This window comes from Platalea leucorodia (assembly GCF_965183815.1).
Source record: "Platalea leucorodia genome assembly, chromosome: W".
NCBI classification, from domain to species: Eukaryota; Metazoa; Chordata; class Aves; order Pelecaniformes; family Threskiornithidae; genus Platalea; species Platalea leucorodia.
The window spans coordinates 43,777,355-43,805,240 of NC_138859.1; the positions used below are offsets into that span (position 1 = coordinate 43,777,355).

The following is a 27,886-nucleotide window of genomic DNA, read 5'->3' on the forward strand; positions in this document are numbered from 1 at the left end:
TATAAAACAAGCCATTGAAATACTCTTACCCACTTGATTATTTATCTTAGCAGGTCTAGATGTAGCCTGAAAACATATTTTGACAGTTATTTCTGTGTTCATGTTCAGCAGACTGATTTTCTCAGGTTTAAATGAGGCAATTATGGACACATTTGCAATGTTCTGTGACCTGAAAAATATTTTTAAAAGGTTATGTGTGATTTTCAAGAGCACTGGGTAACTTAGAAGCTGTTTTCTATTACTATCTGTAAACATAATTGTGGGGGTTTTTTTTTGCTTCTCAATGCAAACATTTTTATGGCATTGGTAAAATTATTTTTCTTTGCATGTAACTGAATTTGTTGATACAGTAACTTTCAGTAATGACAATAAATAATTTATCGTGTCAAATTAATGCTCTAATCCTTCCCTTAAGATAACAGAGAATGAAGCCCTTGTCCTGTTTTCCCAATAAGTAAGCTGCTTCTGCTCCTTTAGGGAAGTTACTGAGCTCCTCTGGGAAGGCAAAGAAGGGTAATTCTTCATTTTAATTAATACTCTTATTTTTCAGAAAAACAACTTTCATGTAATTAATCAAGATTTTGAAGAACAGTTTTAAAGAAACCCTTTATGTAAAAACAAACACTTTAATAAAAAGTGAAACTCATTAATCAGACCAAATGACAGAGTGAAAGAAAAATGAGCATCTTCGTTAATCAAATCTAAATAAATGCTGGTACTCCAAGGAGCATAATTTTCTTTAATGTAACTCCCATCAGCACCAGCAGCAGTTCTATTGTGGGTCAAAGGTCCAAACTGACCATTCACTTTTAATAATCTTGTTTTATTATGAAACAAGTAGCAATTCAGTGATGTTTTTCTTGTTACAATGAGGAGCCTCAGGTGAGAAGACAGGCGACAGGAAAGCAAACTACTTTTTAATTTAGCTCCTCAAGGAAATAATGGAAAATACACAGTACTTAGGGAGGCACAAGATTTGGGTTCTTGTGAAGCATTTCTTCTTTGTTTTGTGAAAGCACTCAGATTGCTCTGGCAAAGGCCACATGCCAGAAAAGATGGGTTTCCTGCCAGAAATAGGTGCCAACTCTCTTTCACTGCTCTCTGTCCTTACTATGCAGGATAAGTCTCTCCTCCAGATCAGCCTACCAGCTAGTAAAGGTCATGCAGGTTGTATGGGAAGTGGTTTCATCTGTCTCAGGCTCAGCTATCAAAATTATACTGCGGCGATTGGAGTGCAACCTACTGTTACAAATACTCTCAAGCAAGCCCCACTCCCTGCTGCTGCCCCTTCCCTCTGAACCACGCGCCTGCACAGTGGCGGTGGGCAGGGGTGTCTCCTGGCCCTCCCCGTCCCTGCCCGGGTCCCTCCCAGCAGCCTCCGCCACCGGCTTCCCCCCCCCCCCCGCGCGCCCTGGCTCTGCCCCCCCCAGGCTGGCTTGGCTTTCGATGGTTTGACGATACATACTTAAGAGAGGTTTAGTCTAATGCTGTTTTTCAGCTAGCTACGACAGCAGCGATGAAGGCTCTGAACACATAGAATGAAAGAGCTTTTTGGGTTGTTTGTTTTGCTGTTTAATAAACTAAATGCTCAACTTGCATCTGAATCATTAAGTGCTTCCTTTCTAAAAGAGTTTACCAATCATAGCAGAACCACATTTTCATCAGCACCAACTGATACGTCAGTAATATCATCATCATCTAAGTCTCTATGGCCATCTACTGATCTTCCAAAGAATTGGAGCTGTTGTCCAAAAGCAGAATCTGATCCTAAAATTTTCTGGGAAAGAGATTTTGATTACTGAGTTTGCCACAAGGGTGCTTAAGTCTGTAGATACCAGCCTAAGCAATGGATTTTCACTGATATTCTCTGTATACACAATGCATTGTTCAAACAAAATGCTTTTGTGGATGTTTTCTCAGATGCTTTTAAGCACTTTTTCCTCCCCTGTTGGAGCATACAATGGACTAGATTTTTCTGTCTTGGGAGTACATCAATTAACTGACTGCTGTATGCCAGCTAGTACTTACTGGAAACTTTTTCCATCTCACATTAAGCAACTCAAAGAATAGGAAGCTTAACAGGACTTCTAACAAATACTTTCTGCAACCAGAAAGTCTGCGTGGAAACTGACATTAACATTACCATTATATTGGCATATGGGATACACAAAGACCCTTGAAAGTATTTTCCTTTAATACTATATATTTATAATTTACAGAGCTGGGATTTATCCAATCTTCACTGTTGCATATCAGCCCTAAGAACCTGAATTATGGGTGTCAAAAAATGTATAGGAAATCAGCTGACTTCATATACAGGCACCAAAAATTATAAGAGGCTCAGATAGAGCATCCTCCAAGTCCTTTTCCTCTGTGCACTTCAGCTATAAGCACCACAACATCATCCAGGGCATGCTGACAGCTGAAGTAAGGAGAGGCACAAAACTTGAAATAAGCCATGAGAATAACATTACTCCTTTAAGAGGATTAAACAGTAGCCAATAAATAGATAGAAAATCCTTCTGTTTTCCTCTAGCAGATCTAAAGGCACTGAGTACAACATTATGCAACAAAGTTATTTACCTGAGAATATTTGGTAATTATAGTCTTTTGAAATTTATTGTAAATCTAAATTGCTCCAGAGTTTTGGTTTTCCAGTGGTGCACCTATTACAACATCATTAAAGTCATCCAAATCAATGTCTGCAAGCATTGTGACCGCTGATCCAAAGCAAGTGTTTTCTGACCCCTGTGGACCTTCTAAGAGTTCTTGTTGATCCAAAATACCCTTTAAAAAAAGGAAAGAAAAAAAAAAAAAGCAAAAGCAAAACCACAACTATCATTGCATCAGATTAGACACAGGAGCAGTATCTATGTGCATTGTTTTTTGGTTTTGTTTTCCAATACATTCCCCTTGGACTGTTCAACCCTGAATTCCTTCCCCATTGTATTGCCCATTTAGTTTGCATTATGTCTCAGTCTCTTGGCAAGCATTACATAGCAAAATTAAAGCATGCTATGCAAAGCACTAACAGCAAATATAACCATATGTATGAAGCTTAAATGCTCTCACTGTCCTCATCTGACTGTTCTGAAAGTTTCACAATACATTGAAAAATACAGTTTCCAGTTTTGAATTGCCAGTTTTTATGCAGAGGGAATGGAAATTATGTAACTGGACATAATTCTTTGAAACAGAAATGCAATTTCCTAACTAAACTAATGAAAGAAACATGTGTCTAAATGCTAAACTCCTGACCTCTCCAGTGCCAATGAAGAAAGAAAGATTGGAGATCTTTATAATATATAATTATAATAATCACATTTACACTAGCTTAACTTCAACTCTCTGGCAAATATCATTCTCATCTTTAACCTCAGTTATCACACTGTGCTTAAAATTTTAGAAATACCAGCCAAGTTATTTATTAAAAATTACTAGAAAAGTATAATTTGCACAACATAGACAAGTTGCACAAATCCAGGTTCTTTTAAAAAAAATAAAAATCATTCTCTTATTATTCTTAATATATTATTTAACTTTAAATAATTTTAAACTTAACATTTGACAAAGTCTAAAAGTTGTAAGGATAGTCTTACAATTTATTCATTTTTCAAAACATAAAAAAAAATCCTTCCATTTTTCTTTTCTTCCATATTTTGTTTCTAATTCCACAGTCACAAAGACCAATGTCAGTTGCCAGCAATACCACTTCCAGCACCTCCATCTACCTGGAAATTGCCTTAGGGTACAGTTTCCTGTTGCTGCAGGATGATCTGACTATGAGCTGCTGTTGAAGAGGATGGTCCTTCCTCTCTATTTGATTGATTGCAATTTACCTAGTAAAAAGGCTATGTTCTGTTTTCTCTGATGGATAGCAGATATTAATTTACTTTGCATATCCAGACATCCACGATCAATTGTGAGGCTGTTCAAAAGTGCCAGAGGCTTCAGGACTCTTAATACAGATATTCTGAAAATACCTACCACAGGTCTGAATAAAAAACACATTCAGTCAAGCATCAGACAAATAAGATGGTTTTGCTGACAAAGATGACAACATGAGTAATAGCAACCATCCAGTGTGAAAGCCTACAAAACAATGCAGAAAACTGGCAGAAGAGCATTTATTAGGACTGTTTTGGTAATACTGTTAGGTGTTGAACAGATTTGCTAAAATCAAATCTTCGTCAAAAAGATGAAGTATTCTACAATAAGTTGGGAGAAGTCTTACAATCCCCAGCCCTTGTTCTCATGGGAGACTTCAACTTACCAGATATCAGCTGGAAATACAACACAGCAGAGAGGAAGCAGTCTCGGAGGTTCCTGGAGCGTGGGGGAGATGATAGATAACTTCCTGACGCAGCCGGTAAGGGAGCCAACCAGGGGAGGTGCCCCGCTGGACCTGCTGTTTACGAACAGAGAGGGCCTGGTGGGCGATGTGGTGGTCGGAGGCTGTCTTGGGCTCAGTGACCATGACATGACAGAGTTTTCGATTCTTGGAGAAGTAAGGAAGGGGGTCAGCAAGACCGCTACCCTGAACTTTAGGAGGGCAGACTTTGGCTTGTTTAGGAGTCTGGTTGACAGAGTCCCTCGGGAGGCAGTCCTGAAGGGCAAAGGAGTCCAGGAAGGCTGGATGTTATTCAAGAAGGAAATCTCAAAGGCGCAGGAGCAGGCCGTCCCCATGTGCCGTAAGTCGAGCAGGCGGGGGAGAAGACCAGCCTGGCTGAACAGAGAGCTTTGGCTGGGACTCAGGGGAAAAAAAGGAGAGCCTACCGCCTTTTGAAGAAGGGGCAGGTGACTCAGGGGGACTACAAGGATGTTGTGAGGTTACGCAGGGAGAAAATAAGAAGGGCAAAGGCCCAGCTAGAACTTAAACTGGCCACCACCGTTAAAGATAACAAAAAATGTTTTTACAAATATATCAGCGACAAAAGGAGGGCCAGGGAGAATCTCCCTCCTTTGTTGGATGCAGAGGGAAACTTTGCCACGAAGGATGAGGAGAAGGCTGAGGTACTTAATGCCTCCTTTGCCTCAGTCTTTAATAGTCAGACTGGTCATCCTCGGGGTTTTCAGGCCCCTGAGCTGGGAGATGGAGATAGGATGCAGAATGAAGTCCCAGTTGTCAAAGAGGTGGCAGTCACCGACCTGCTCCTCCACCTGGATGCTCACAAGTCCATGGGGCCAGACGGGATCCACCCGAGGATACTGAGGGAGCTGGCAGAGGAGCTGGCCAAGCCACTCTCCATCATTTATCAGCAGTCCTGGTCAACCGGGGAGGTCCCAGATGACTGGAAGCTAGCAAATGTGACGCCCCTCCACAAGAAGGGTCGGAAGGAGGATCCGGGGAACTACAGGCCTGTCAGCCTGACCTCGGTGCCGGGAAAGGTCATGGAGCAGATCATCTTGAGTGCCATTACCCGGCACGTGCGGGACAACCGGGGGATCGGGCCCAGCCAGCATGGGTTTATGAAAGGGAGGTCCTGCTTCACTAACCTGATCTCCTTCTGTGACTAGGTGACCCGCTTGGTGGATGAGGGGAAGGCTGTGGATGTTGTCTACCTGGACTTTAGTAAGGCCTTTGACACTGTCTCCCACAGCATTCTCCTGGAGAAGCTGGCTGCTCACGGCTTGGATAAGTGCACTCTGCGCTGGGTTAAAAACTGGCTGGACGGCCGAGCCCAGAGAGTGGTGGTGAATGGGGTCAAATCCAGTTGGCGGCTGGTCACCAGTGGTGTTCCCCAGGGCTCAGTGTTGGGGCCGGTCCTGTTCAATATCTTCACTGATGATCTGGATGAGGGGATCGAGGGCACCCTCAGTAAGTTTGCAGATGACACCAAGTTGGGTGGAAGGGTCGATCTGCTGGAGGGCAGGAAGGCCCTGCAGAGGGCCCTGGCCAGGCTGGATCGTTGGGCTGGGGCCAACTGTATGAGGTTCAACAAGGCTCAGGGCTGGGTCCTGCACTTGGGGCACAACAACCCCAGGCAACGCTGCAGGCGTGGGGAGGAGCGGCTGGGAGCTGCCCGGCGGGAAAGGGCCTGGGGGTGCTGGTCGACAGCCAGCTGAACATGAGCCAGCAGTGTGCCCAGGTGGCCAAGAGGGCCAATGGCATCCTGGCTTGTATCAGGAATAGTGCTGCCAGCAGGACCAGGGAGGGGATGGTGCCCCTGTACTCGGCACTGGTGAGGCCGCCCCTCAAATGCTGTGCTCAGTGCTGGGCCCCTCACTCCAAGAAGGACATCGAGGTGCTGGAGCGTGGCCAGAGCAGGGCAATGAAGCTGGTGAAGGGTCTAGAGCACAAGTCTTATGAGGAGCGGCTGAGGGAGCTGGGGTTGTTTAGCCTGGAGAAGAGGAGGCTGAGGGGAGACCTTATTGCTCTCTACAACTGCCTGAAAGGAGGTTGTAGCGAGGTGGGGATCGGTCTCTTCTCCCAAGGAACAAGCAATAGGATGAGAGGAAACGGCCTCAAGCTGCGCCAGGGGAGGTTTGGGTTGGATATTAGGAAAAACTTCTTCACCGAAAGGGCAGTCAGGCCCTGGCACAGGCTGCCCAGGGCAGGGGTTGAGTCTTCATCCCTGGAGGTATTGAAAAGACGGGTAGACATGGTGCTTGAGGACATAGTTTAGTGATGGACTTGGCAGTGATAGGTTAACGGTTGGACTCGATGATCTTAAGGGTCTTTTCCAACCTTAACGATTCTATGATTCTATGCTTTCTCTGAAAAACTTAGCTCGAGGCTTTTGCTAATTAATTGTTTGCAATAAGTGCAGGACCTGGCACTGAGCCTTGTTGAATCTCATACAGTTGGCCTGGGCCCATCAATCCAGCCTGGCCAGATCCCTCTGTAGGGCCTTCCTACCCTCCAGCAGATCGACCCTTCCACCCAACTTGGTGTCGTCTGCAAACTGACTGAGGGTGCCCTCGATCCCCTCATCCAGATCATCAATGAAGATGTTGAACAGGACCGGCCCCAACCCTGAGCCCTGAGGAACACCACTGGTGACCGGCCGCCAACTGGATTTGACTCCATTCACCACCCCTCTCTGGGCTCGGCCGTCCAGCCAGTTTTTAACCCAGCGCAGAGTGCACTTATCCAAGCCGTGAGCAGCCAGCTTCTCCAGGAGAATGCTGTGGGAGACAGTGTCAAAGGCCTTACTAAAGTCCAGGTAGACAACATCCACAGCCTTCCCCTCATCCACCAAGCGGGTCACCTTGTCACAGAAGGAGACCAGGTTAGTGAAGCAGGACCTCCCTTTCATAAACCCATGCTGGCTGGGCCCGATCCCCCGGTTGTCCCGCATGTGCCGCATAATGGCACTCAAGATGATCTGCTCCATGACCTTTCCCGGCACCGAGGTCAGGCTGACAGGCCTGTAGTTCCCCGGATCCTCCTTCCGACCCTTCTTGTAGAGGGGCGTCACATTTGCTAGCTTCCAGTCATCTGGGACCTCCCCGGTTGACCAGGACTGCTGATAAATGATGGAGAGTGGCTTGGCCAGCTCCTCTGCCAGCTCCCTCAGTATCCTCGGGTGGATCCCGTCTGGCCCCATGGACTTGTGAGCATCCAGGTGGAGGAGCAGGTCGGTGACTGTTACCTCTGAGTAAATGGTCAACCTTGTGTTATATTTGTGTACAGTGCCTAAAACCAGGACCAGGGAGCCACCTAGAGCATCAGCTAAGCTATTAACTTGCTTATTGGCTCCATTGTGGTCTGTTCCAGCTGGCTTATTCCCAGATTACATGCACAAGCGGTTCTGGGGAAAGTTTGCAGCTGCTCCTGAAAAGCAGAATGGGCAAGATCACACTGGGCAGGGCTCCATCTGCAGTTCTCTAAACCAGGCAGGCTTGACACCATTTACCCCTGTGCTTATGCCACACCCTGGGCAAAGCACATGCTCTGTTTCTCGTTACAAAAATGCCACTCACAGTATTTCAAACACTTTGAAAAATATACACTAGTGACTTAGGGGCTCTGAAGAGATCGAGGGCCAAAGGCTTTTTAGCATGCATGTGGCCAGTCTGCTTTGAAAGAAGCTAGCCTGAAGCAATGCTGGCTTGAGCAAGTCTGCACCAGTTGGCCATGGGGCCAGGGATCGTGCTTCTTATCACTCTCTGATTTAACAGAACAGACATTACCATTAAGTACTATTGCAGTTTGGACTGCTTTTTCCTTGGTAAAATTGTAGTCCAGGGAACAACAGCAAATCCCTCCAGCTGCAAGTGAAAATATCACCACTTATCATGGATGGGGAGGCAGAAAGCCAATTCCAGCTTTGCTACAGTGCCATTCTTACCTTTGTGATGGTAAACATGTATACTCTCCCTTCTTCTTTCTTCAGGTCATTCATAAACATTGGTGCACCCACAAGGAGCACATCTGTCACAGAATCCCTGTTAACATCCACTGAACACACCACACTGCCAAAGTAGAAGCCAATCTGACATCAGTAGCGAGTGAGTTGTGTTTGTATGTAGATTTTGTAAAGCATAATGTTTTAGCACCTGACTCAGAAAACTCTTACACCCAGAAATAGTCCAATATTAATGAATGAAATTGCCCGTTGGAAGGAAATTACTATATGGCATACTCCGGTGTTTGAAGAATCATATCCTTATTATGTGTCTGCTGTTTCTGCCCAGTAGCTACTGTTATGGTTTTACCACTCAACAATAAGAATGCAAACAGAGAATAAGCTGTGGGAGGTATATTTTTTTATGTTAAACTGTGCACATGAAACTACCCAATCTCTGATTTACTCTCAGATTTGTCTTACAAACAAGCCAAACCAAAGCCCTCTAAACTTTCTGCTCTTTCCCAAATGGAGAAAAAGAGAATGAGCTTCAAATCTCTTTTGATATCATCTTCATAACTTTGCAGGCAGAGTGGAGCTCACTGAGTCTCTCCCAATTAGAAGTGTTGACAGCATGATACATTAAGTGGCTTTGTAGATTATCTTTTACCACTAATTGAATGGCTTCCTAAAATACCGTTTGAGTTGCAGTTAACCTCATTGAAATAGTCTAGTGGCAGAGAAAAGTGCAAGTGGGATTCTAAATGCAAGACAGGAATTTTCAAAACAAATGCATTGCAATTTACTACTGTGCCAATAAAAACAGATGCCTGCAAAATCTGCATTTATGACCAAAATATACTTGCCTGCTCGCCTCTCTGGGACTGCACAATTGCGATATTACCATGGTTATCAACACCATAAATCACTACTCTGCCAGTGTAGTTGGATCTTGGTGCGCCAGCAACAAAATAGATGGAGCTCTGAGTTAAGAGAACAGCAACAGAATAACCTGGGGAGAGAAGCCAACATTTAACACATGTGAGAGACCATTAACTACAAGTTGTCAGTTGGTTTTCTGTAAAGGCACAGAGGATGAGTCAACCTGGCATGAGTTGTCACATCGAACTTGCAATAGTCTTTTGGAGAGAACAATGACACAGATCAATAGTCTAGCCTATTCAGTAAAACACAGACCACAAAAATGTCATGCTTGTGAAGGAGATAGATGATAGATAGAAAAAAGAGTGCAAAGAGTATCCTTGGAATGAAGAAATAAAGATAAACATGAAATCAACATTTGGGCCAGCCTCAAATCGGGGAGGAACACCTAGCTTCTGCAAAGCTTGTAGTGCATTTTCCCCACAGCTCACCAAACCACAGCCCAGTGCTTTGGCTGAATACAACAGGCTACATTAATAGCTTGTCAGCTGAAGGGCTTAGATTGATTGAACAACTTTGAACATTTTAATCCTCATTCCCATTATTCTAACGTTATTTGCTTTCAGGAAACATCTTTTAATACCTGCAAATATTTTAAACATGTATTAGCACTATAAAGCTAGCATTACGACATATTTTACATTTCTATGGTTTAATTACAGCAAATTTGTAATTAAACTGAATAACAAAATCCCAGTGACTGGGCAGAACATGCAGGTCTTTAGCAAGCTGCAGTACAAAGTGAAGAGCACAGTCTAAAAGGATTATGCCTTGATCATTACATATACAAGTCTAATCCAGATTTGTGTGCAGTCACTATGTTTTTCTAGGGAGAAAACATCACTAGAGACCAGAAGTTCAAAAGCAACAACAAAACAAGATTTTATTCTGCAGGTTAAGGCTACACATTCCTAATTAATAGATCACACAGCCATTTGAAGTGAGAGGGTGCAATGCAGAACAGGGGCCAAACTAGTAAGCTGTACTGTGCTACCAGCCCTTTAGCTTGGGCTCCCCACTAGTATGGAGAGCTCTTAGTGGGGGAAAGAAGGAGGTGGAATGGAAATGAGGGGAAAGCAACAGTGTCAATGAGGAGTAAGAAAAGGTGACAAAATTGTTTGCTCCAAAAAGATTTAGGCCAATACTCTAGAGAGTGCCTAGTGGAGAAGTGCTGAAAGAAAGTGACCTGACCTTTTCGGAATTATTCTAGAAAAGGAAAGAATAGAAAATCTGAAGAGCTCAGACATGCAAAAGAGCTACTGCTCATAAGGTTTAGTTTAGGTTTTTTCATTGTGTTGGATACAAGTACTGCTAAGCCATAGGGAAAAGATTACATATTAGTGGGAAAAATAACTCATCTCATTAAATAACTTCAAGGATAAGAAAGCCATAGTTGCTTAATGCAGTTGTATTCTTCAGGAATGAATTGCCAGAGCAGGCATGTTGTAGGTTTGCAGAAAACATTTCAATGTACTGAGAAGACAAACTGCCTGGCTTTATTGGGTCACAAAATCATGCATCAGAAAATATATGGGCCTTATAAATAAGACCTCTGTTAAACTGCAGCAATATTCCTAAAACTATCAACTGAACTGGAAAAGGCCAAGAAAAGAGAGAGCACAGATGAAACGATAGCAAGTCAATCAACTTCTCATCCACATGTAATTGGGGAAGTACATACAAATGTTAAAATAGAAGGTACCCAGAACAATCTGTATGATACACTACGCAGCTTTTTCAAATCCCATGACTTCTTATGTCTCTGATGACAGAGCCTGATTTTTTTTTTCAGCTTACCACATTGATATGAGTAGAATTTTAAAAACACAATAAAGATTTCATTCAATGAATTATTGACCAGTAAATAAAATCTTTTTGGATGCAAAATTCTTTTCTTATTCTCAAATCACTTCTTAACAGGAGTCTGGCTGTCTGGCTAGAGCAGAATTTTCCAAGTTCTTTAATATCATAATAAAGGTTTGATACATTTCCAGATTTGTATTTCAGCCCCTTACCTAGATACAAACTATGATTTCTGTCCTGTAGAATTTTTTCAAACACATGGCTTGGAAAGGTGGTAACTCTGAAGACTCCTGAACTACTGTTCCACTCTAGTCATAAGCCCCAACAGCACCCAGCAGCAGAACATCCTTTAAAAAATAAAAATCAACATTTTAGAACTACCTATTTCAGAAAAAGCATGGGTGAAGCTGAAGTTACTATACATAATTTCCTACATCACTGTGTTTTAAGGCAGTGATCAACATTCTAATGACTGAAAGCAGTTGACTGGAGCTGCTTATGGTTACCACTTACATGCTAGATTTTACTGCCCTGTTAAGTGGGATTATCACCCTTCTGTTGCAAGAAGATAAGTGACTGCTTTAGCTCCCAGGGCCCTGCAACTCAAGATAAAATGGGTTTATTTGTAAATGCCCCCTCCCTGGAAGTGTTCAAGGCCAGGTTGGACGGGGCTCTGAGCAACCTGCTCTGGTGGAAGGTGTCCCTGCCCATGGCAGGGGGTTGGAACCAGATGACCTTTAAGGTCCCTTCCAACCCAAACCATTCTCTGATTCTATGAAACACTGTGATAATTTCCTAAGCCTGTCCACCCTGGGGTTGGACTTGCCATGCTTTTATGCACTCATGATCCTCCAAAGACTGTCAAAATTTCATTCTTTAGGTGTATTGTAAGATGTCCTTGAGAGGACAGTTAAATCTAAAATCCAAATTAATATGGCTTATACATAAATACTTAATCTTAGACTTGTACACAGAAAACAAACATAGTTTAAATTATTCACATTATTGAAATTCTTTCATTACTGAACTGAGGTACTGATATCGAAAACTGCAATAAAAATAGTATGTGTAATTTTCCTGAAGAAAAACTCAAATTTTTCTTAATTTTTGCCATTTCCTAGCATCAAGTGCTAGATAAATTAAAAGTTCAATTTGTGCAAATATGGAGGACTTTTTAAAGATTTTTTTTCATTCAGATGAAGGGCTATGAGAAAGAGACAACCTTCCTGTATTTTCAGTTGAAAGCTGCTTGAACCACACTTGAATTTTACAAAGAGGACCTATTTGGTCAAGATAATCTTAAAATTGATTAGCATGAAAAATATATCTGATTTATTATTGTCTCTAATTTCTAATTTAAATATGCTTTAAAGAAATATTATTAACTTTACAAATATTAGACGAATTATTTTCAGACTTTATTTATTTACATCTTGGTCACTGCCTAGAAATATGTCAGCTTTACAATATTGTTTCAATTCTTCTGAGTTATTCAGCTGCAAAATGTTAACTTGGAGCAACTGTATTTTTTATGCTAGGTGAACTCAGAAATCACTGAAATCATTGGATTAACTAATCTCAAAACCATTACATGAAAGGAACTATTACTCAACTTCACATATTAATGTATATTTTTTACTTTTCAGGATATACACCATCTATTAGAAGTAATTTTTGTGGTATTCAAGTTAAAAAAAAAAGGGTATAATTTGACATTCTCCTGCTTGTAAAAAAAAAATCTTAAAATTGGTCATTGTGTTTTACTAGTCTTATTTTGTTGTACTTCTAAGCATTCATGTCTACATAATTACATCTACTTATATCATTAAATAATTAAATTCACATACCTTTTCTGTGAGTAATGTGCACTGAAGCCCACCTGTGACATTTCCATTTGGAATGTATCATCATCTTGATCTGTACCTGGTAAAAAAAATATTCACATATGGTCAACCCTATAGAACCACACAGGAGATCCAATCCTGCTGCCTCTGAGTGTAGCTATATAGGGACTGTATGTAATTTTTTCCAAACTCACCAATTCCACTAAAGCATTTCCAACATTTACAAACAATGGAAATCAACTCTCAAGCTGATAAACGGTAGAATATTTTGAGGATTTAATGGCAAATTGATAAGATGGCTGCATGGAGCCATGATACTATGGAGTGTCTTCCAAAAGAGGCAAAAGATGATGATAGATGGCTTGGATCAGTCTGCACAGTGTTGTTCCTGTGGCTAATCTGTTTTTATGTGCCCTAGGAAGCACTAATAGTACACTGAAATTAGAAGCTTTAATAACTCTATATTCACAACTTTCAAATGAATGTTTATCATAATATATGACTTATAAAAACTGTTGTAAATGTGATGCGCAGGAATATTTCCTAAGCTAGATGGATGGGACTTGAGTAATGCGAATTCAACAGGAATACTCAGCAAAACCCAAGAAGGGGGAGCTCAACTGATCCCCTCGATTTGATTAGCAGCACAGGCCTGGTAAAGAATAGACAGAGGTGAAAGAAAAGGGGAAGATTTCATCCTGAGCACGGTAAGGCTGCAGCCATGAAAAGCTCCTTTGGGAGGGCCGAGGGCAGGTCACAAATCTCCCAAGCAAGGTCTAAATTTGACTTTAAAAAGCTGGCTTTTGGGGGAATGAAGTGCCTCTGAGTCACCTCTACAGCAACTTTGTCCAAACAGTACACAGAAGACTGTGGGTGATGCTAGGGATGGAGCTTGGTAGATGCCTCACAGATTGCATTACTGTAGCTTTTCAGTTCTGTAATCAGTAACCTAGTCTTCTGATTTGCTTTTTATCTTTACACTTGCTTACCATTAACAGAGAAACACAAGTGAATCTGACAAGCATAAAGATACCTTTACTCCTCCAGTGGTAATAGCTCCAAATACATTTAGACATATATGGACAAACCCTTGGTGGATGCCTGAAGCCCAGGACCTGACTGAAACTTTCAGCAACTGGGGAACATTTCCCACAAATCTGCAGAAACCAACTTGAAGCTCAGGCTCATTAGGGGTGGGATAGCTGGGGGAACACCTGTGCAAACCAGAGCCCTCCTGGGGGGGCAACAAACAGCTCCAGCTGCCCCTCATTTTCACAGTACTAAACTAAGGTGAAGCTAAATAAAATCCTCAGCTCCTCAGCTAGGAGAATCTGATCTAATTTTTCAGAGACATTGCGAATTTTATCTTCTGTGCTAAAAATGTGCTCTCCATGTGTTCCTGCTTCTTCCATTAGTGCAGCCTCAGATGACACATTAAAGAAATACTTGTCTGATGGATGACTAGCAATTCCTTTTATTTCTTTAATTAAGTTTTTATTATCAAGTTCATGCCTGATTAAGTATCCCAAAACCTTGGGGAAAAAAAGAACAAAATAAGAAGAGCGAGGAAACCATGGTGTTACTCCATTTCCTTCTGTATTATTTGAGTAAATATTCTACATATAACAAAAAAATAAAATTACTTTCATTCATATTACTGAATTGCTTATTAGACTATATTCCTATACAAGGGACCATTCAGATAGGAAAGACATAAACCAAGGCAAAGAAAACAACCACTGAAGTTGCTTAGGTAATATTGGTTTTGCTTTTTCAGCCAGTTAAAGACCACCAATATTTCACTACTTCATGAAGATTAATTTCACTTAGTTTCAGTCTCACCAGTGTAACAATGCATGCATTATACATAGCTTATATATAGAACATGCACTTCCATGCATACACAACAAAATGATCTTTCAAAAATTGCAATAATATATACAATTATAGTATTACCTACAGCAATGCCAAATCTGGTTATATTGTTTTCATTGCATTTACCTATCACTATTTTCAAGTCGGAGCCATCGTGTGATTCACCATCTGTCACAACAACCATTACTTTTGTGGCTGTTGGGCGTCCTCCCAATTCAGGTGAGAAGGCATACTGTCTGTTATAAAATATTGGATTTATCAGATGTCAATTTATAATGGATGGAATTCTGTATACATATTGTAATGAATATATCCATGACCAACATAGAACAAGGTGCATCTGTAATACTTTACTTTTTTATTTGTAAATTAAGTCTGCAATAAGAATTTTTAATTATGCTCCTAATAATAGCTTTTTCTCAAAGCACTGCTCAAAGAAGAACCATCAGAAATGTAATCAAGGAAGTAGAAAAAAAAAAACCACAAGTAGGACTGGATGGTATTTCTGATAGAAATGTACATTCCAGGGAAAACAAAATTTTTTTGTACAAATGTTTCTAAATAACAGTTCTGACAAAAAAAACCCTTTTTAATGTTTTGTAACACCAGAGTAGCCGGGAATTGGCTCCACCAAGTTCAAACAAAAGGGAAAGAGCATTAACATTAGGTTCCTCAATACTACTGCAAATTTGGACTCCACTGAAGGCTGAGACTGGCTCTAAATAAGATTTTCAAGGCCATTTGATTCAGCATGTATTTTGGCCTAGAGTCCTGTCCTTGATTCAATTGCAAAATAGTATCTTCCTATTGAGGAACAGACCTGGTTTGTACATGTAAGTCAGAGTCATGGTATATCATTTTAAGTTTTTCCTATTTTTCATGCTGCTGGTGCTACAGTGACAAACTGACACCAGACAAGAGATTTTATTTTCTCTGCAGTCAATCAAGGCCTGACCTGCAAACATGAGTGTTATTGGTCCCACTGAATCCCTGGATAAATTTTACTTCTTTCAGTGATTTTGTATCTTTCCTAAAAGCTTGTCCATGGTATTGGATGCACTGTCATGTTTAGACATCTGAGACAGCCCAAACAATTCTGTTGTTTACCAGAAGTACTTTAGTGTAGAGTTTAACCCAAAGGTTAAGGACTTGTTTTTCAGAAAGTCTAGTTTACATATCCCTGTACTGTTCTGCACAGGGCACTGTAAATGTACCTGATGGATTCTGTCTGGTGCTGGGAACCTCCTCAGAGGCTCCAAGCACTTGCATTTCCAGTGGGAATGAAATTCAGGATGTGCTTGTCACCTTGTAAGATAAGTTACAATAGTAGCACAGTAATCATCATGTTTTACCTTGCATTGTCAATGGCTTTGAAAGTATTAGTCAGATATCCTCCCTTCTGATATGTTCCCTCCATTGCTTTAACAACCTCATCCTTTGTTTGATATGTATTCAAGTTGAACACTACACGGGGATCATTAGCATACTGAACTAAACCCACCTATGCAATAAAGAAATTATGTTAGATTATCACACATTATAATCAGTCACATAGAATCATGATGCTTAATTATTTGTGAGGCTGGAGTAAAAGATCTGCAGATGCATATGGGGTTATCATTTTCTTTCAACACATATAAAACCAATTAATATTAACACATTTGAAAAGCAAAGAAAGCTAAATGCTCTTGCATCTTATGTCATTTATTATGGACTACAATATGTTAATGCAAACAATCTGAAATAGTAGGCATTGAATGTTTGCTTGGTTACTTCTGGGAGAGCTTATGGACAGCAATAATACAGGGAGCTCTGGGGAAAAATGAGAAAATAGCAAAAATTCTACAAGCGGACAGCACCTCATTCTGATCTCTTCTAAGGAAATCCTAAAGGTTAGTTACTTGACAGCATTGCAAACCCTATTTATTTTTAATACAGGTGAAAGCTAAAGAAATATGCTAAGATGTATATTTAGTATGAAAGAAAAAAAAAAAAGAGAAGACGTTAAAGGTGAGATTCAGAAAGGACTGAGCAGGAAGCCTAGCTTTTAAGCGCCTCGCTTCCAAAGTAGTCCAAGGAAGAAGGCAGCCTTAGGGAGAGAGATTTCCAGTGCCCCAGTCTTTGTTCCCAGAAGCGTTTATGGAAAATGGACAACTGCAGGGACAGAAAATGTTTTAAAAAAGACAATAAAATTTTCCTTACCATCATCAAATTAAAAGGAAAAAATAAATCAAAGATCATATAGTAACCAAGCAGGAAAATTTCCTATTTTAAAGATGCAGCAGTTGGAAAGTAAGAGCCATATGAAAAGCCCATAAAAGAAACTGTCCTACTTTTACCACATCCCCACAGACTGCATTTTAATTATTCTTACATATAACATATGAAAGAGATCTGACTCCACTAGATATAATCTAGACTTCTATTTTAGTTGATCTATGTTTTGAATCAAATTACTAACCCCCTTTGGAATAGGTTAGCTGTCAGATAAAAATCCAAATATTGAAAGATAAAGGACAACTGCATAATCTCTGGCCTTGGGGGAGGTACTGTAGTTATGCTAATAAAACCTTTTTTTTTTTTTCTTTCTCAAAGATGTCTTTGACTTACCTGAGTTTTGTTAAGGCCTATATCTAAGCCTTGTACATTTTTTTTTAAAAATGCTTGCACTGCATCCCAGGGATAAATGATGTTTGACTCATCACAAACCACCATAACATCTTTGACAGAGGAACACTCTCAAACAAAAATAAAAAGTGAACATTAAATGCACTTTCAGTCTCAACGTACTTCCAACTCTTTCTTTGGCTAAATCCAGAGGTGCATAGTTAGGTCTCACACAGGCAATACTTCAGATGAGGAAGGTCTTGCCTGAATGAAGACTCAATAGAAGCATATGCAGATTTTGAGTCTGTCTTCATTTTCACTGCTCTAGTGCAATGCCATGGAATTCAGAGGAGTGAGTCCAGATTCATATCAGAATTAGATCAGAATCTGTCAGTCTTTACATGTGAATCACAGGGCTTTACTTTTTGCACATACATGTTTTTAAAAATCCTAAATTAAAAGTCCCCGACAAAATATATCTTGATTTTGTTTGATCTATTTTTTTTTTAATTGATTCTGTTTTGCACATGTTGCCTTACTTTGAACAGCAGGAGAAAAGCTTCTTAGTATCTGGAAACTTGGAGTGATTTCAGAACAGACTCCTGTTGCATAGTATTGGCTTCCACACTGCTGTGCCCACAAGGGACCACAAGTCTTTCTTTAAAAATAACAAAAAAGTGAAACTATAAAAATAACAAATACTTGTCTCACCGTATCTATATACAAAAGCACAATAAGCAGGACTACAGGAATATAGGATCAGAGGAGCCCTCTTGGATTATCAGGCCAAATCCCTTGCTATCACTGTGACAGTGTCAGGTAACTCCTTTCATAGACTTTCTCATAAAAAGGATTCTCTATTCATGATCATCCTAGTGCCGCCTCCTGCAAGCTGGTCCCTCCAGAGTATGCACAGCTATAACATCTAGGGAGTGTGACTTGGTTTGCAAGGAATCTGTGCTGCTTTAAGCCACCTGCTCTACAAACTATGGTTTTAAAACTAGGGTTGGTATTTGCACATCGCTTATAAATGTGCAGAGGAATACTTCTACTAACCAGGAAGTGGCATCAGAGCCATGAACATGCACCTCGCTGCAAACATGCAGAGGATCTTTTCTTGTGGTATGTCCGATTACCACCAACAGTGTGACCACAGAATCATAGAACCATAGAATGCTTTGGGATGGAAGGGACCTTTAAGGGTCACCCAGTCCATCCCCCCTGCCATGGGCAGGGACATCTACAACCAGATCAGGTTGCTCAGAGCCCCATCCAGCCTGGCCTTGAATGTTTCCAAGGATGGGGCATCTACCACCTCTCTGGGCAACCTGTGCCAGTGCCTCACCACCCTCATTGTAAAAAATTTCTTCCTTACATCCAGTCTGAATCTCCCCTCCTTTAGTTTAAAACCATCACCCCTTGTCCTATTGCTACAGGCCCTGCTAAAAAGTCTGTCCCCATCTTTCTTGTAGACCCCTTTAAGTACTGGAAGGCTGCAATAAGGTCTCCCTGCAGCCTTCTCTTCTCCAGGCTGAGCAACCCCAGCTCTTTCAGCCTGTCCTCATAGCAGAGGTGTCCCATCATTTTTGTGGCCTTCTCTGGCCCCGCTCCGACAGCTCCGTGTCCTTCCCGTGCTGAGGACCCCCGAGCTGGACGCAGGGCTCCAGGTGGGGTCTCCCCAGAGCAAAGTAGAGGGGCAGAATCCCCTCCCTTGCCCTGCTGGCGACACTGCGGGGGATGCAGCCCAGGATACGGTTGGCTTGCTGGGCTGCGAGAACACATTGCTGGGTCATGTCCAGCTTTTCATCCACCAATACCCCCAAGTCCTTCTCGGCAGGGCTGCTCTCCATCCCTTCATCCCCCAGCCTGTACTGATACCAGGGGTTGCCCCGACCCAGGTGCAGGACCTTGCACTTGGCCTTGTTGAACCCCATGAGGTTCACCCAGGCCCACCTCTCCAGCCTGTCCAGGTCCCCCTGGATGGCATCCCGTCCCTCAGGCGTGTCACCTGCACTGCTCAGCTTGGTGTCATCTGCAAACTTGCTGAGGGTGCACTCGATCCCGCTGTCTATGTCATTGATGAAGATATTGAACAGCACTGGCCCCAGTACGGACCCCTGAGGGACACCACTCGTCACTGATCTCCATCTGGACATCGAGCCATTGACCACTACCCTCTGGATGTGACCATCCAGCCAATTCCTTATCCACCGAACAATCCACCCATCGAATCCATATCCTTCCAATTTAGAGAGGAGGATATTGTGGGGGACCGTGTCAAAGGCCTGACAGAAGTCCAGATAGATGACATCCGTAGCTCTTCCCTTGCCCACTGATGTAGTTACTCCATCACAGAAGGCCACTAGGTTGGTCAGGCAGGACTTGCCCTCGGTGAAGCCGTGCTGACTGTCCCGAATCCCCTCCCTGTCCTCCATGTGCCTCATGTAGCAGGGAAAAGCAAAAGCTGGGCAAGGAATTCAACATTAGCAGTGGTGGGGGCACTGAAAAGCCGGAGCTGTATCAATCGCAGCATTTTGTTCAAAAATAAAAAAAACAAGTTGGCAGAAATTACCCTCCTCATTAAAATCAGAAGGTTTGGAAAATGTATCGATTTAAACAAAAGTTGCTGCAGAAATGTATCTTTTCAGCAAAATGTCTTATTGGTCCAGAGAGGCAACACACCATCTCAGGAGAAAGGCTGCTGGGCTTTGATCAGGAGTGAGCAGTTTGCAATGATTTTTAAAATTATTTACTAGTGCAATGATTATGTGATACACCAGTAAGAGTAGTGCATATTAAGGTTTTTAAAAAAGAAAAATCCCATAACATAAATTCCAAAACAAAATTCAAAAATTCCAAATCCTAAGCACACAGACACAACTGAGCAGGGTGGTTGCAACTTGATACCAAACATTACCTCAACAGCAGACTGAGATTTTATCTCTGTTGTGGGATGTATCCACAGACTGAAGACACATATGGGTAGGAAAAAGCAGTTTAACAGCTATATACAACTATTCAATCTTCCTCACCCAAGATAGATATAAAAACAAATTCCAGCCTGGAATAAGTATTGTTAGCTTTACAGAATGTACTATCAGCCGCTGTTTATGGCATATACATTCAAGACCAACTTGACAGGGTACAATCCACCTTTCTAAAATATTATGTTTATAAAATAACAGAGAATTTGGTCTGAATTTAAGGTTCAAATACAGATGATCTCATGACAGGGAGAACCAGAGCGTAAACTGAATGTTGTTTCTGTTGTGGCTAATTACTTGTGCGGTGGTCTGCCTAAATTTTTCTGAGTTTCTTTGGTGTTCACAATTTTCCTTGACTTCATTAAAGAGCTCCTGTTTTGAAATTCCCACTAGGCACTGTGAAAAGCTTGAGCTTTGCTTGACTTGCAAGTTTGTCCTTATTTATTTATATCATGTGCCATCAATGCACAGCAGACCAGTGTCCAATTATACTGGATCATCTGACTCTGCACAAAAAGGGCTCCCTTGCTGGTTTGTGTCTCAGCTTCCCAACATGTACCACCCCCCCCAGCCCTGCACTCTTGGTTGGACTGTCTTTCCTCTTCTCTCTGAATGCATCCTCAAGCAAAAGTGATAACATACTGCTGTATGTACAGTCCCAGTTCTGCAAAAATTCTCCTCTCTATCATTTCTATAGCCCTTATTGCCTCAGGGGATGTACCTCCCAGAAATACATCTGAATTATTTGCTGGTTTTCTGTATCTATCTCTCCTTTCTGCTCTTTGAAAGAATACAGAAGGATTTTTAAAGCTGTATTTAATATAGCACTATGTGATTTTTATTAACAGAAGCAAGGTCTAGGAAGTGATGAAATTTCTGGTAGATCTCACATTCTGGATAACCTCTCCCTTGGAGAGAGGTGCCACCCCAGCAGTGTTTGATGTGGTGAGCAGCCCCACTGTGCCTGAACAGACTTCTCAAGTGCATCACGCTGCACAGTGATGGTCTCTTCATAAAAGCATACGTACGGTGATAAATGCTCCCTTCTGACAGAAAGCAGCATCCTGCCCTTATGCAAGGTTCATTCTGTTTATCTCACTCCTAGTTCAGCCATGTCATCAAGTGTTCTGCACACGGACTGCAGCCTTTGCATCGCTTATAGGAGAAACCAACTCTACTGAACAGCTTGAAAGTGTTGCTTTTTTTTTTTATAAACAATGCACACAAGAAAAAGTGCTACTGTCCCAAGAAAAAAATAGCCTAAAAATGAAGAGAACAAGAGAGTAAACTATGAGTGACTTTTTTTTTTTTTTAAAGCATGTCTAATGATTTCTTGAGAGGAAGACTGAAAAGAGCTTTTCTTCACTGAAGAGTCTCTAACAAGTCATGGTTACTCAAACTAAAGCTGACTGATAAAATTCCCCTGACTTTTGGAGCTATGGTCAGACACCGTGCAGTGAAAGAACAAACAATGAAGAAGTGCTTATCTACAGAAAAGTTTCCAAGATTCGTAATATTCATATACTTGGGAGAACATAGGAAAAGTTAATCCAAAGTTACTTTCTTTCCCAAACTCCACCATATATTATCCAAGAAAGTGATAGTGGAGGAGTTTTTATACCAGAAGTAATAATAAAACAGGGAAATAGAAAACATAAATAGCTTGGGTGAGTCTGGATCCTAGTGCTCCTGTTGTAAGCTTACAGAAAAAAATTACAAGAAGGATAAAATGCATGACATAATTTCTCCAGAAAATACCATGTATGAGACATAATTTCTCCAGAAAATACCATGTATGAGCCAAAGTATTCAATTCACTTCAGGCAGACATTCTTGTTCTCCTTCAATAGCTTTACACAGAAGTTTTTTACAAAAGGGAGCTCTGATCTATGGGTGACTAAACACATAATTAAACCAGGCAAAAACGCAGTGAGAAGCTGCCACAGCATCAGGCGAGGAGCAGGGGGAAGTGCCTACCCAATGGAAGAAGAGGAAATGCTGAGCTTTTAGTTCAGACAATACAGCTGTACCCTCCTCTTACTTTGCCTCCTGGACACTGGTGGTAAACATGGTAACACCAGAGATGCAGCAGCATCCAGGTAGTTTTACATCTTTGCATGTGCAACTAATTGCAGCTGCACAGTGTTTCTGTGCAGGACTATGCATAAATGTCTCAAGCTAGCTCAATTTTTTTGTATGGGCTTTTCCAAACTTTAACTGTAAAATACATTTTCATATGCATTTCCATGGATTTCGGATTTTGACATCTTACTTTCTTTTTAATGAAAAAAGTTCAGCTACTTACTATCTGTCCATCATCACTGAAACAAACATGCCAGTTTGTGGCTATTTTGGTTCTGACACTGTTTCATTCTATGGAGAATTATGCATCTAAAATGTTGTCTCAGCTTATGATAATATATATAACTTGTGTGACTTTCCGCTATAAACTTAAAACCATATACACACAAATAACCACTTAAAGTAGTTGAGTACCACTGTACTATTTATAGAATCATAGAATCGTTAAGGTTGGAAAAGACCCTTAAGATCATCGAGTCCAACCGTTAACCCAGCACTGCCAAGCCCACCACTAAACCATGTCCTCGAGCACCACATCTACCCGGCTTTTAAATCCCCCCAGGGATGGGGACTCAGCCCCTGCCCTGGGCAGCCTGGGCCAGGGCCTGACAGCCCTTTGGGGGAAGAAGTTTTTCCCAATATCCAACCCAAACCTGCCCTGGCGCAGCTTGAGGCTGTTCCCTCTCGTCCCATCGCTTGTTCCTGGGGAGCAGAGACCGACCCCCCCGGCTCCAGCCTCCTTTCAGGCCGTTGCAGAGAGCGATGAGGGCTCCCCTCAGCCTCCTCTTCTCCAGGCTGAGCCCCCCCAGCTCCCCCAGCCGCTCCTCCCCAGCCTTGTGCTCCAGCCCCTGCCCCAGCCTCGCTGCCCTGCTCTGGCCACGCTCCAGCCCCTCCATGGCCGCCTTGGGGTGCGGGGCCCAGCGCTGAGCACAGCATTCGAGGGGCGGCCTCACCAGTGCCCAGCGCAGGGGCACCATCACCTCCCTGCTCCTGCTGGCCACACCATTCCTGATACAAGCCAGGATGCCACTGGCCCTCTTGGCCACCTGGGCACCCTGCTGGCTCATGTCCAGCGGCTGCCGACCAGCACCCCCAGGCCCTTTCCCGCCGGGCAGCTCCCAGCCGCTCCTCCCCATGCCTGCAGTGGTGCCTGGGGTTGTTGTGACCCCAGGGCAGGACCCGGCCCTGAGCCTTGCTGACCCTCACCCCGTGGCCTGGGCCCATCGACCCGGCCTGGCCAGGGCCCTCTGCAGGGCCTCCCTGCCCTCCAGCAGATCGACACTTCCACCCAGCTTGGTGTCACCTGCAAACTGACTGAGGGTGCCCTCGATCCCCTCATCCCGATCATCAGTGAAGATATTGAACAGGACCGGCCCCAACACTGAGCCCTGGGGAACACCACTGGTGACCGGCCGCCAACTGGATTTGACTCCATTCACCACCCCTCTCTGGGCTCGGCCGTCCAGCCAGCTTTTAACCCAGCGCAGAGTGCACTTATCCAAGCCGTGAGCAGCCAGCTTCTCCAGGAGAATGCTTTGGGAAACAGTGTCAAAGGCCTTACTAAAGTCCAAGTAGACAACATCCATAGCCTTCCCCTCATCCACCAAGCGGGTCACCTTGTCACAGAAGGAGATCAGGTTGGTCAAGCAGGACCTGTCCTTCATAAACCCATGCTGGCTGGGCCCGATCCCCCGGTTGTCCCGCACGTGCCGCATAATGGCACTCAAGATGATCTGCTCCATGACCTTTCCCAGCACCGAGGTCAGGCTGACAGGCCTGTAGTTCCCCGGATCCTCCTTCCGACCCTTCTTGTAGAGGGGCGTCACATTTGCTAGCTTCCATTCATCCGGGACCTCCCCGGTTGACCAGGACTGCTGATAAATGATGGAGAGTGGCTTGGCCAGCTCCTCCGCCAGCTCCCTCAGTATCCTTGGGTGGATCCCGTCTGGCCCCATGGACTTGTGAGCATCCAGGTGGAGGAGCAGGTCAGTGACTGCCACCTCTTTGACAACTGGGACTTCATTCTGCATCCTATCTCCATCTCCCAGCTCAGGGGCCTGAAAACCCCGAGGATGACCAGTCTGACTATTAAAGACTGAGGCAAAGGAGGCATTAAGTACCTCAGCCTTCTCCTCATCCTTCGTGGCAAAGTTTCCCTCTGCATCCAACAAAGGAGGGAGATTCTCCCTGGCCCTCGTTTTGTCGCTGATATATTTGTAAAAACATTTTTTGTTATCTTTAATGGCGGTGGCCAGTTTAAGTTCTAGCTGGGCCTTCGCCTTTCTAATCTTCTCCCTGCATATCCTCACAATATCCTTGTAGTCCCCCTGAGTCACCTGCCCCTTCTTCCAAAGGTGGTAATCTCCAGTTTCCTGGTGTTAGTGTAGGGTAGTTTTGCTCTGTGTTCAACACCTGCCACAGTGAGTTCTTGGTTCATATCCATACTTGCCCTTTCCCTCAACTTCAATCTATTCCACACTGTAAGAGACTGAAGTTTTAAGAACAATTGTCTCAAAGCTTGCTTGTGTGTTTGTCTGATAAGACCGGGCAGTAGACCACTCTTTTGTCTGACAAGACCCGAGGGCAGACCACTCTTTGGCTTATCAAGTACCACCATCTGGCAAGGAAACTTTTGCAAAATTGCTGAAGCAGCAGGCCATTCTTTGGCTTATCAGGTAGCACCGTCTTGCAAGGAAGCCTGTGCAAACTTGCTGAAGCAGCAGGCCATTCTTTGGCTTATCGGGCACCACCAAGAATAGAACACCAACTGGTATCTGGTCAGGCCGCTTGCCCCACCAGTAGATGTGCATGTGTTGGGTACGTGATGTTGCCCTGGGTAACCAAACGGAAACAAGAGGGCAAACTCCCTCTCCAACACCAGATAAAAGACGGCACAACGAAACCTGAGTGTGGCCATCCACCACCGAAAAACTGAAGACAGGACCAACGGGACGCCGCTGGATCCATGGTGGTGACTATCCTTTGCTCATCTCTCTGAATGCTTGCTTAATTTCCTCCTAATATTTCCTGCCTTTCCTATCGCTTTACTCTTTTATATTTACCCAATAAAACATCTGATTGGTGGCATATGACCTCATTTGTGTCTTAATTTCGCCCTTGGGATCATTACAAACCTTCCCCAAGCCTGACAATCAGACTGGGACTTAACACACACTCAATCATCTACTCCATACTCTACTCCATACTCTACTCCCTTACAACCTTCCCCTGAATCTTCAGTATCTGAAGACGGACACTTGCCACTGTTGGAGTAGTAGTCATCAATGCTGAGTTCTGCTTTTCTGCTCACCACAACCTGACGTGCTTTTCTCCAAATGAGTCAAATTTTTACCATTCTACCCACAGTAGATTTGCTGAATCTCAGTTTTACTATTCCTCTTAAAATATGGTTTAGAAGTTTCTGGAGTCTGGTGAGTATATTTTCTCTTAAAAGGAGCGTAACTTTCGTTTTGTGTAGGCGAGAAACTTTAGCCTTGTGAGTTTGAGAAAAAAGCCTCCTGAAAATGAGTTGTTTAATGGTCAATTCAATGATTAGAGGTCCAGTAAATACAACTTCTCAATGCTCTGCCATCTCTTAGGTTTTCCCTTCTGTGTTTAAATTACGTTGTCTTCTGCTTCACACTCTTTCTAGATTTTGCAAATCCCTCCTCAAGACCTGAATAATCCCTGTTTATAAATAACCACAGCAGAGGGGAAAAACATCGTAAGTGTAAAATATTCTTACAAGCAAAACAGAAAGCCCAATGATTTTATCATGTGTATCTTATACTAGAGCTAGATGTTTATAAAGAGGGATTAAGATTTTTTTTTTTCCTCCCTGGCAACAGCTATAATAAATACACTGCTAGAGAAAATACGTGAAATAGAAGACATTCACTCAACACTGAAGAAACATGTTTGGACACAGGACTGCAAGGAACTTGCAGAAGAACCCAACACCATAAAAATTCTGAGCTCCAGCTTGCTGCCAATGTTAAGATCTCTCAAAGTAAAACTTCTCGGGTGAGTCTTCCTTTGAGATGGAGTCAGACGGTGTTGCCAAGCTCCATTAACCGATTAGTTAGCAACAGGAAGGGTAAACGGTTCACATAGGTTATCAGAAATAAAAGCCCCAAACCTTTCCTCTCTTCCTGCTTCTTCCACCCCCATAGTTCATAGGTTTTGGCTCACAGAAGCAAAGAAAAAACCCCCAAAACAACAACAACAACAACAAATCAGAAGTATCTAAGTGGAGGCGGGAGTTCGGTCTGCCTGCTGTTGGTGTCTAGGTCAGGTACCACAATCTCTCCACGGACTGGCACGTTAACTGTCCTGAGTTTGCTGTCTTAAGCTTCTCTGCAACAGCTCGCTGTCTCGCTGATTTTCAAAGAGATTAAAGCTGTGGTTTCATAATTAATTAATGCCACATTTGGGCAATTCCTCATCTCTCAGCAAACAGATTCAGCTCAGGTAGGGTGTGAACACACAGCCCTGCTCCTGCTGAATCGGAGTAAGAGCGTGACCACCAAAGGAAAAAAGAAAAAAAAAACAATAGCTGCCCTGGCTTAAGACCTGCCAGGATGAATTTATCACGCTGACAATTTCAAATAGCTGTGGATTAGCAGCCTGAGTTTACACCTGATCTGCCCTGCAATTCCCATGGCTACAGCATTTTCACCTGGCATTACTAGTCCTGCAGCTGGATTTGTTATCAAACAGCAGCCTTAAAGAAGTTCCAAAATGTTACCTTTTTATCTTAACTCACCTCCCATGAGAAATACTTATCCATTATAAAACTAAACCCAACAATCATGCTCCAACCTACCTGTTCATTTCAATTTAATTCTTCATGTAAACGTACCTAAGTCGGCAAAGACATCACTAGCGCTAGTTCCTTGTAGCTGTTTTCAGGAGAGGGAAACTGCACCCCCGTCGCTAAACCCTTAGCCTGTGAACTCTCCAAAGGATTAATTTCCCCTCCGATCCCCCTCAGCATCCCTGTGCAGCACCCAGCTGACCCAGTCAGACACGGACTCTGCTGGCTGGAGAGGCAAGACAGAGCCCTGCCCAGCTTAACACCATCGCACCAGACGGAAAAATGTCGGGATTTACAGATTGAGGAAGAAATAAATACTCTCACAACGAGGTGAGGCTTGCTTGAAATGGTGCACTTCGACAGCTTCAAGATTTAATTTTTTTTTTTTTAATAGGACGCTACGCAACATCCCATCTGAATTATTGGAGCTCCACTAGAAGCATAACAGAACTGCTTATATATAATGCAGAAAGGAGTGCAACAGGTAAGTCTGTATCAGCGGTCTCTGTACCTTCTCCCTCACATACGCTTGCTTAGGATTAAGGTTTAATAGCTTTTTTCTAGACAAAGGAATCCTAATTTACTCTCTTCTTCATTTTTTGTCAGCTATAGTACTTCAGTCCTCTCAAATTGCAGTTGGAA

The 27,886-nt window shown here is 42.8% G+C and overlaps 1 pseudogene across 1 annotated transcript in view; it reads right to left on the bottom strand.

Annotated features, from left to right (window-relative positions):
• Positions 1-22,416, bottom strand: part of LOC309601985 (integrin alpha-2-like) — a 48,037-nt pseudogene extending 25,621 nt beyond the window's left edge. Inside the window, exons 1-13 of the transcript in view lie at positions 22,388-22,416; positions 17,902-18,020; positions 17,366-17,493; positions 16,108-16,256; positions 14,841-14,991; positions 14,247-14,412; positions 12,883-12,959; positions 11,249-11,383; positions 9,158-9,303; positions 8,295-8,438; positions 2,584-2,787; positions 1,641-1,777; positions 30-169 (exon numbers count right to left, since the gene is read on the bottom strand). The product of the transcript in view is annotated as an integrin alpha-2-like (transcript). The remainder of the gene's footprint in view (positions 1-29; positions 170-1,640; positions 1,778-2,583; positions 2,788-8,294; positions 8,439-9,157; positions 9,304-11,248; positions 11,384-12,882; positions 12,960-14,246; positions 14,413-14,840; positions 14,992-16,107; positions 16,257-17,365; positions 17,494-17,901; positions 18,021-22,387) is intronic.
• Between the last annotated feature and the right edge of the window lie 5,470 nt (positions 22,417-27,886).